The sequence below is a fragment of the Nomascus leucogenys genome, chromosome X (genome assembly GCF_006542625.1).
Source record: "Nomascus leucogenys isolate Asia chromosome X, Asia_NLE_v1, whole genome shotgun sequence".
In the NCBI taxonomy this organism is placed as follows: domain Eukaryota; kingdom Metazoa; phylum Chordata; class Mammalia; order Primates; family Hylobatidae; genus Nomascus; species Nomascus leucogenys.
The window spans coordinates 106,309,135-106,319,109 of record NC_044406.1 but is presented as its reverse complement, the minus strand read 5'-3'; the positions used below and the strand labels follow the sequence as shown (position 1 = coordinate 106,319,109).

Sequence of the window (9,975 nt, the reverse complement as noted above, 5' to 3'; positions counted from 1 at the left end):
GGACCGGGAGCCAGAGGACCCCAGCGCAGAATCCGCGGAGGCGCACGGCTTCATCCACCGCGCTCTCAGATCGCGTCCCAGCCCAGATCCAGCCACGAAGACACCGGCTACCTCTGGCTGGGCTTCGTGTTCCATGAGCTCCAGGAAAGCGACGGTCAGTGCCTGGCTGGGGACCCGGACCGGTGATTTGTTCAACTCTAGGAAGGGAACTTTCCCGGAGAGAGGCGCGTGGACGGGAAGCTGCTGTGCCACCTCTCTCAGGCCGCGAGTCTAGGCTGCCCTGTGCCTCTCTCGCGCGCGCTCTCCCTCCCTCCCTCTCTTTCCCTCTCCTCCTTTCCAGATGCGAAGGCTATAGGGACTTCGGTGATTGAAGTGGGAGGAGAGGATAAGAAGAAGAGTCCGAACCCGAGCAGGGAGCAGAAGCAGAAGAATGTCACGTCTGCGCGGGAGCTGCGGACCCCATGTTGGACGAGAACCAGAAGGGCGGCGGTGGAGACCAGGAGCCCTGGCAGCAGCAGCCTGAGGAGTCTGCCCAGGACTCTTCCTCCTCGGAGCTGCAGCCCGAAGATCAGCAGCATCTCTTCTCCCCCAGTACATTCAGTGGATTGCGCCTGAAGGAGCTAGACAGCATTTTCCGACGCTCTCAGTATCCCGACGTGTTTGCTAGGTAAGCGGCTTGCTCTAGAGGTGCGCATTATCCAGGACGCTAGGGCTCTTCCCGGGACGCCTTTGGCCCTGCCCCAGTCTCGCTCCCTCCCCTCCAGAGTCAAAAGCTACATATGGAGCTCAAGGCCACTGGAGTAGGTCACTCTTGAGCTGTGGGGTGGGGGCGATGCCTACTGGGCATCAAGGTATTTTTTCACGCATTATAGAAACGAATCAAGCCAGGAAACTTTGGCCAGACTCGTGTTTTGGAAATGTTTTGTTGGAATTGCGATTGACATCAGGGTGAGGAGAGTGAGTCCTACACGGTTGGATCTTGCCTTTTTTGAACATTTTAACAATTTGGTTACTGTGGATTTTTTCATTGGTCTCGACTTTTAAAATACTGCCTTAACATTTGTTAATCTTCGGGCTGGTTCGATGGCTCACGCCTGTAATCCTGGCACTCTGGGAGGCCGAGGCAGGAGGATCATTTGAGTCCAGGCGTTCAAGACCAGCCTGAGCAATATAATGATACTCTGTCGCTACATAAAAATTTAAAAAATTAGACCAGCATGGTGACACACACCTGTAGTCTCAGCTACTCCGTAGGATCGCTTGAGCCCAGGTGTTCGTGGGTTCAGTGAACCGTGATTGTGTCACCCCTCCTCCAGCCTGGATAACAGAGCTAGACCCTATCTTTAAAATTAAATAGATAGATGGACAGTTACATAGAAAGAGATATCTTGAATCCTGAGTGTTTTAGTGCTCTCTTAAATTCTGCACACCAAGGACAGCCATCCCTAATGCAAGCCTGGGGCTAGGTATCACAGAAAAATATGCTGGAGCAGTTGAGAGGATAGACATTTTCAAACGGGTATGAAACGTTCATCAGTGTATTTCATTTCATCTACAATTCTGAAAAAGTTTAAATACTGAACGTTTGTGGTTTTCTGCCCCAGAAAGGAGCTTACAATATGCATGGATGTAAGTGAAGCCGAAGTGGAAGCCAGTAAGCCTGATGAAAGCAATTGGTCAGAGTAGTCACTCTGAAACCTGCTTCAGTCCTTTGATACCTTTGTCCTACACATTCTCAAGTTGGCCTATTTTTGTTGCCTTTTCTATGTTTGCAAAGTGAGTTCTGAACTTTAGAGGGTGAAAAATGGGATAACGAAACCCCAGCTTATGGAAATTACCCATTACCAGAGGGAATATGCTTTCTAATGGAAAAATAAAACTATATATACCAAACTGCTACTTCTATTTCCTGTATAAAATTAAGAATAAACAAAGTTCGATTCCTTCTAACAATGGTATCCTTTAGAGACTACTTCTGTGTGGAGGTATCTTGGGACTGAGTCTGACTTAGAAGTATGCAAATTAATGCACCAAAGAGCTAGGATGTGAGAAGGTTCAACTGTATTTAAAATATTTAAACCAAGCTATGTTCTTAGCTCAGTGAGTGAGTTTATAAATATTCGGGCATTGGGTTAAGGGACTAAGTCACATACACAGACAGCACACTATATGAGTAATTAAGTATGTTTAGTTTCACTGAGACTGATGGGGAAGAGATAGCTTAAAAGTCCAAGTGCCTGGTGGTCCTGCTATTTTTTCGAAGTGTCTGATGAAGACATGTAGAAAGTGGCTACCTGAAATTTTAATTTTCTGGAATACTTCGATGTGTCAGCCTGAAAACACTGCTAATATACACACATTACAGTGGGGGTTGGGGGGAGACAGGTTTGCAAACTAGAAATTTGTCTAAAAATTGGAACAAACAAGAACAATTTTGAATAAGGTTCCAGTCACCTAAGAAGGGTGAAAAGGTTGAAGAAGAATGGCATACACTTACATATATACCTTGAAGAAATGGCACAAATTGAACTTTATGAGTGAATATTCTCTTGAGGAATTTCTAACAACTAAGGAATTATTTTGATGGGACTGTCTAAAGAGGTGGGTTTTATGAAATTTGGTGATGGGGAGCACGCTCAATTTAAACCAGATTCTTACCTGTGCTTATTTGAAATATGTTTTCATTTTCCCAGGCAGTGATGATTAATTTGTAGGTCATGGGATCAAAAGATTACTAAGATTACTTAAGTTTTATTAAGAATTTTCCAAAATGAAAACAAAATCCAGGATGAGGTTATGAGCCCTGCTCTGCAGTTTGTGTGAGGGCAGTGATGGAAAGGAGCTGCAGAGCTGGTGCGGGTGACTTTTAGTGAATTTAGAACTAGTTTGGCCCAATTTTTCAGACAGAATAGAGACCCATCATTGCTAACAGGAACATTCATGCCCAACTCCGGACTCTAGGGGAAGCTTCCTAAGCGGCTACTCAGCATTTATGGGAAGGCAACAGCTAAGCATTGATTCAACATGCTCCAAATTCTGTCCACTGCCCTCCCTTTTTGTGGGGGACACAGGGGAATAGGAGTCATTCTGGCCCAAAGGTCCTGCTGCTTCAGAAGAATCATGAGATGAGACTCCACCAAAGCCAGAATGAAGCTGTTCTCCCTTTTCTCCCCCATCCCTAGCCCAGAAGGCATATTATTGCACCTTCCCCAACTCAAAACGGACAATCACAATGTCCAATGTATTTTGTTGCTCTCTTCATCCTTAAGAGATCTCTAATTTCTGCTAATTAAAAATAGAAAGGGCATCTTTGGGGTTATTGGCACTCGAATCAAGGAGATGGTCCCCTGAGCAGTAATCTAGACTCATCATTCACTGGAATAGGCAGTCATTTGTTCATGGTGTCTTCTTCCTGCGCAACTACCAGAGTAGAAAACAACAAAAACAAAAATGGGAGGGTGAAGGGAGCCAGGCCCATTTTTTAAGAAACATTAAGTTCTTCTCAATACAGCCTTTGCTTTTGAGCAATCTCTAGCAATGCAAGAGTTCTCGTTGGCTATTAAAAGTGCTTAATTGTGAGCACCAAGGCTGCACTATGAAGTGATTACTAAGATAAGTGCCACAGTTCCACCAGAATTTCCTCTCGCAGAGGTTAAATCAAAGTCCAGTTTCACAGCACTTATGTGTTCCCAGTGTAAAGCGAGGCTCTTTTTCTTAGGAAAGCATGCATTTTTTGCTGTGTTGTCCACTATCTCACTCTGCGAACTTCACAGTTGTGGATATGAAATGTCAGCAAAGCAGTTGCATGCAATGTGGGACTTCTGCACAGCGAGGAGACTATTGATACCCAGAGCCCCCAGCGCCTGGCTGAATTGGGGAACATCTAGGAATGCGCCTGTGTATGCCCACTGCCATCCTCACCAGATAATTTTGAAACCAACATTTCCTTTTTTTTGAGTCGGAGTCTCACTCTGTCACCCAGGCGGGAGTGCAGTGGCGCGATCTGGGCTCACTGCATGCTCCGCCTCCCGGGTTCACACCATTCTCCTGCCTCAGCCTCCCGTGTAGCTGGGACTACAGGCGCCCACCACCAAGCCCGGCTAATTTTTTTGTATTTTTAGTAGAGACGGGGTTTCACCGTGTTAGCCAGGATGGTCTCGATCTCCTGACCTCATGATCCGCCCGCCTCAGCCTCCCAGAGTGCTGGAATTACAGGCGTGAGACACCACACCCAGCCGGAAACCAACATTTCTTATTTCCCAATGTGGCACCTGTTCTTTTTAAACATCAGCTTCCTCAATGCTATAGGTACCCTCTAAACAGAACTACAGAATCTATAGAAATAAAAGCCACAGGACACCATCAGACCGAGTTCTGACCTCTTCTAACCTTTGTCCCAGTTGAGCACATGGCTTTGCCATATTGCAACTGAAAGCCAATGAAATACTCCACATAAATCATGCAGTAAACACTAACATTCAATTTGACACACACTAACAGAACATTTTTTTCATGCTCAGGAAAAGAATAGTGAATGCCATTTCCCATAACTGATGGAATCTTCAAGAGACATGTATTTACTTGTTTGTTTTGTTTTTGTTTTTGACTCAGGGTCTCACTCTGTCGTCCAGGCTGGAGTGCAGTGGCCCGATCTCACCTCACTGCAACTTCCACCTCCTAGGCTCAAGGAATCCTCCCACCTCAGCCTCCCCTGTAGCTGGGACTACAGGCATGCACCACCATGCCCAGCTGATTTTTGTACTTTTAGTAGAGCTGTGGTTTCACCATGTTGCCCAGGCTTGTCTCAAACTCCTGGGCTCATGCGACCCACCCCCTGGGATCCCTTGAATGGAGCCACGGCAACTTGCCAACATATGTACTATTTTTAATACCTCTCTAGTTCTTCGAAGTTCCAGAAGAACTAAGGCATGAGGCAGAGGAAATAGTAAAAAATAATGCTTTAGATAATAGTTTCCACTCAATCTAAATTTCAAAACAGAGAGTTCTTTTAAAAGTAATCCCACAAAATGCATGTATTTTAAAATGTACCTCAAATATTGCAAAGGCAACAACCAGGCCAGGTGAGATCACCCAGGCCTGTAATCCCGGCACTTTTGGAAACCGAGGTGAGAGGATTGTTTGAGCTCAGGAGTTCAAAACCAACCTGGGCAACATATTGAGATCTCATCTCTCAAAAGGGATTTTAAAAACATATAAAAAAGGAAAAAAGGCAAAGATGAGAAATTAACTGTTCTAATACAAGTTTAAAATTTTTATTTATTAAAAAATATTTAACACTGGTTACCAGAAAATAGGTTCACCCAAGATAGATGGTCTTTGCAGATGTTAGTTTCAGCTGAAAAGTTATGAACACAATCTCGGGAGGAGTCCAGGAGCTTCTGCATTCCATAGTAATCAAAAAAATTGGGGGTTTTGCTTTCTAAAGTTTCTTTTTTGTTGTGGTTTTTGAGACGGAGTCTCACTCTGTCACCCAGGCTGGAGTGCAATGGCCGGATCTTCACACACTGCAACCCCATTTGAAAAGCCCATCTTCAGTCTGAAGTAATTACATCAATAGGAGCAGGCTGGATTTTTAATCAGGTTTCATCAAGGATGCCTAAGGGGCTATTCATCCTCTGAAAACTTTTTTTTTTTTTTTTTTTTGAGACAGGGTCTTGCTCTGTCACCAGGCTTGGAGTGCAGTGGCACAATCTTGGCTCACTGCAACCTCTGCCTGTCAGGTTCAAGCAATCCACCTGCCTCATGCTACACCTAGTAGCTGGGACTACATTGGTGCGCTACCAAGTCCAGGTAATTTTTGTATTTTCACCATGGGGTTTCACCATGTTGGCCAGGCTGTCTTGAACTCCTGACCTCATGTGATCTGCCTGCCTTGGCCTCCCAAATTGCTGGGATTACAGGTGTGAGCCACTGGGCCAGACTTCATCCTCTGAAAACTCTTGAGAGTGAAAAAGATGGTCTGAAAAAAAAAAAGGCTTGGTCATGGAGGGCCCATCACTGCACTCACATGAACTGCACAGCACTGCTCATAACCTCATCCTGGATTTTCTTTTTGTTTTGAAAATATACTCAGTCAATAATACTGAAGTAATCTTAGTAATTTCTTGATCTCATGACCTACAAATTAATCACCACTGCCTGGGAAAATGAAAAACCATTTCAAATTAGCACAGGTAAGAACCTGGTCTAAATTGAGCATGCCCCACCCCACCACCAAACAAATTACATAAAACCCACCAGTTTAAAACAGTAACATAAAAAAAAATCCTTGGTTGTCAGAAAAAATTCCTAAAGAGACTATTCCCTGATAGAGCTCCATTTGTGCCATATCTTCAAGGTATATATTTGAGTGTATGCAATTTTTCTTTAACCTTTTCACCCTTCTTAGTTAAGTGAAAACTTTTTCAAAATTGTTCTTTTTTATTCCAATTTTTAAACAAATTTCCTGTTTGCAAACCTGCCCCCCCACACCCCCACTGTAATTCGAGTATATTAGCAGTGTATTACAGCTTACAAATAAAAGTATTGGAGAAAATAAAAATTTCGGGCTGCCACTTTCTACATGGCTTCATCAGACCCTTAAAAACGACAGCAGGATCACCAGGCACTTGGACTTTTAAGCTATGTCCTCCCCATCTGTCTCAGTGAAACTAAACATACATTAATTACTCATATAATGTGTTCTTTCTGTATGTAACTTATTCCCTTACCCCAATGCCTGAATATTTATAAATTTGGTCATTTAGCTAAGAACATAGCCTGGTTTAAATATTTTAAATACAGTTGAACCTTCTCACAATATGGCTCCTTGGTGCATTAATTTGCAAACTCCTCAAGTCAGACTCAGTCCCAACATAACTCCACACAGAAGTGTTCTCTAAAGGATACCATTGTTAGAAGGAATGGAACCTTATTTATACTTAATCTTGTACAGGAAATAGAAGTAACAGTTTAGTTCTGTTTCGCATTAGAAAGCATATTCCCTCTGGTAATGGGAAATTTCCATAGGCTAAGGTTTATGTATCCCATTATTCCCCCGCTAAAGTTCAAAACTCACTTGGCAAACATAGAAAAGGCAACAAAAACAGGCCAATTGGAGAATGTGTAGGACAAACGTATTCAAGGACTGAGGCAGGTTTCAGAGAGTGGCTCCTCTGACCAATTGCTTTCATCGGGCTTACTGGCTTCCACTTCGGCTTCACTCACATCTATGCATATTGCCAGCTGCTTTCTGGGAAAGAAAACTATAAAAATTCAGTATTTGGAATTGTGCATGAAATGAAATATACCTATGAACATTTCACACCGGTTTGAAAATGTCTATCCTCCCAACTGCTCCTGCACATTTTTCTGTGATACCTAAAAATAGCCCCAGGCTTGCATTAGGTAGGGGATAGTTTTCCTTTGTGTGCAGAATTTCAGAGAGGACTAAAACACTCAGGATTCAAGATTTTTCTATCTCTATCTATCTGTCATCTATTCATGTAATTTATCTATGTATCTAATTTTAGAGACAGGGTCTAGCTCTGTAGCACAGGCTGGAGGGCAGTGGCCGGATCACAGTTCACTGAAGCCTTGAACGCCAGGCTCAAGCGATCCTCCAGAGTACCTTGGATTATGGGTGCGTGCTGCTAATATGCCCAGCTAATTTTACAAAATTTTTTGTAGAGATGAAGTCTCACTACATTGGTCAGCCTGGTCCTGAACGCCTGGACTCCAGCGATCCTCCTGACTTGTCCTCCCAGAGCGCTGGGATTACAGGCACGAGCCACAGCACCAGCCCGAAGATTAATAATTTTAATGCAAATATTTAACTTGATTCATTTCTATACTGCATGAAAAATACCTTGATGCCCAGTTGCTATCGCCCGCATTCCACAGCTCAAGAGCGGCCCTGAGCCAGTGGCCTTGAGCCCGGTAAATAGCTCTTGGCACTGGAGGGTGGTAAAGAGACATGGGTAGAGCCAAAGGCGTCCAGGGAAGAGCCCCAGAGTCCTGGGAACTGGGTAGCTCCAGAGCAAGCCGCTTACCGAGCAAACACGTCGGGATATTCAGAGCGTGGGAAAATGCTGTCTAGCTCCTTCAGGTGCAACCTGCTGAACGCACTGGGGCTGAAGAGACGCCGCTAATATTGGGGTTGTGGCTCCTCCGCGGAGGAGCCCTGGGCTGGAAGCCTCAGGCTGCTGCTGCGAGGGCTCCTGGTCGCCACCGCCGCGCTTCTGGTTCTCCTTGATCGTGGGGTCGGCAGCTCCCGCACAGAAGTGACTTTCTTCTGCTGCTCCAGCTCCCTGCTCGGGTTTGGACCGTATTTTCTTCTCATCGTCTCCTCCAGCTTCAATCACCAAAGTCCCTACAGCCTTCGCATCTGGAAAGGAGGAAAGGCAAGGAGAGATTGAGAGAGGAAAGAGACAGAGAGAGATCAGGGCGTTTGGCACGGGCACAGGGCAGCACAGAACCGCGACCTGAGAGAGGAGGCGCAGCAGCGTAAGGTCCACGCCCCCCTCTCCGGGAAAGTTCCCTTCCGAGAGTTCCCCAAAGCACCGGTCCAGGTCCCCATACAAGCACTGACTGTCGCCTTCCTGGATCTCATGGAACAGGAAACCCAGGCCGGGGTCGCCTGTGTCTTCGTGGCCTATCTGGGCTGGAACCCCATCTGGGAGCGCGGTGGATGAAGCCGTGCGCCTCCACGGATTCTGCGCTGGGCTCCTTCGGCTCCTGCTCTGAGTTCCGGCGCGTGGACTTTGGGTCCGACGCCTGCACGTGGCGGGGAGTGGGCTCTTGCCCTCGTCGCCGCTGCTTGCGGTGTCTGTGTGTGTGGCGGAAGGCCCTGCTGGCAGGCGCTCAAGGCCCGAGTGTGGCCGTTAAGTCAGGGACGCGTTCGTGGTCAGGGCGCGGGGAGGGGTCGGGCGTGTGTGGGGACCTGCGATCCATTTTGCAGCTTCGTTGACCACTCCCACTCCGGGCAGGGTGACTGCTAGAGGAAGGGGCTGAGCTGTCTGGCGCGAGTCGAAATCGAGGCAGGGGTAGAGGCAGAGGAGCGAGACCCAATCTAGCCCCCGAGCCCTTGGAGGAAGTTTGCAGAACACGTTTCCGTGTGGTCCTGGAAGCAGGCGGGCCGGCTTAATGCTTCCTCAGGGCGAAGACGCCGCACACTGAAGGCAGCGCACCTTGCAATTTGGACTGCCAGCACCGCCCTCCCCTCTGGGTAGTTAGTAACTAATGGATGAGTCTCTCTAGTTCTGGTCTGTTCCCACCCAAAGTCCGCGAATCGGACCGTAATTAAGATGAAATGATGAAGTCAGAGGCTGCATGCTAGGTTTTTGCAGCAATGTCCAGAAAGTTGAGTGTGCCACGCTATCCAGGAGATCTGTAGAAGCGGAAGTTTGGGGCTGGGATTTGCAGTGCACTCTGGATGCTCAGGTGCAAGCTGCAAGAAACCTAACACGCCCCTTGCAAAAGCTCCGGGTACTCCACGTCAGAGTACACGTAGAACCCTGCCTGGTGTTTAGTGCATCCCAGAAGGCTTACACTGCAAGTGGCCCTTCCTTTGGCGCTAGACGCGACTGTGGAGCATGCAATGTCTGCTAAGCTATGCTGGGCTCTGGCGCCTTAGGTTGCAAGCCCTCTGCAGAAGTGCCAGTGTTCACTGTGCTGGGCAGGCGCTGGGGACTTGGGTTAGCTCCCGTCTTCCCTCCATCCTCACCCCCTTCTGTTACCCACCCTCCTCCTCCTGCTTCTCCTTTCCCACTCTTTGTCTAGAACTATCATTCTGACCTTTTGCTCCCTACTGATAAATGTCAAATAAAAAAGAGCCAGGGCCGATTGGGACCTGTTATGTTTTTCCCTTAAGAAGTGTGCCTCAGGACGATGCAGGGTGTGGGTTATAGTGAACTATGATAACGCCACTGCACTCCAGCCACTGCACTCCAGCCTGGGCGACAGAGCGAGACCCTG

General features: G+C 46.8%; 1 long non-coding RNA gene across 1 annotated transcript; it reads right to left on the bottom strand.

Moving 5' to 3' along the window:
* Nucleotides 1–7,106: 7,106 nt before the first annotated feature.
* Nucleotides 7,107–8,803, bottom strand: LOC101177598. Its single transcript, XR_001113868.2, has 3 exons — nucleotides 8,591–8,803; nucleotides 8,052–8,386; nucleotides 7,107–7,252 (listed from the first exon to the last, which is right to left on the bottom strand). It is a non-coding gene; the product is annotated as an uncharacterized LOC101177598 (long non-coding RNA).
* Between the last annotated feature and the right edge of the window lie 1,172 nt (nucleotides 8,804–9,975).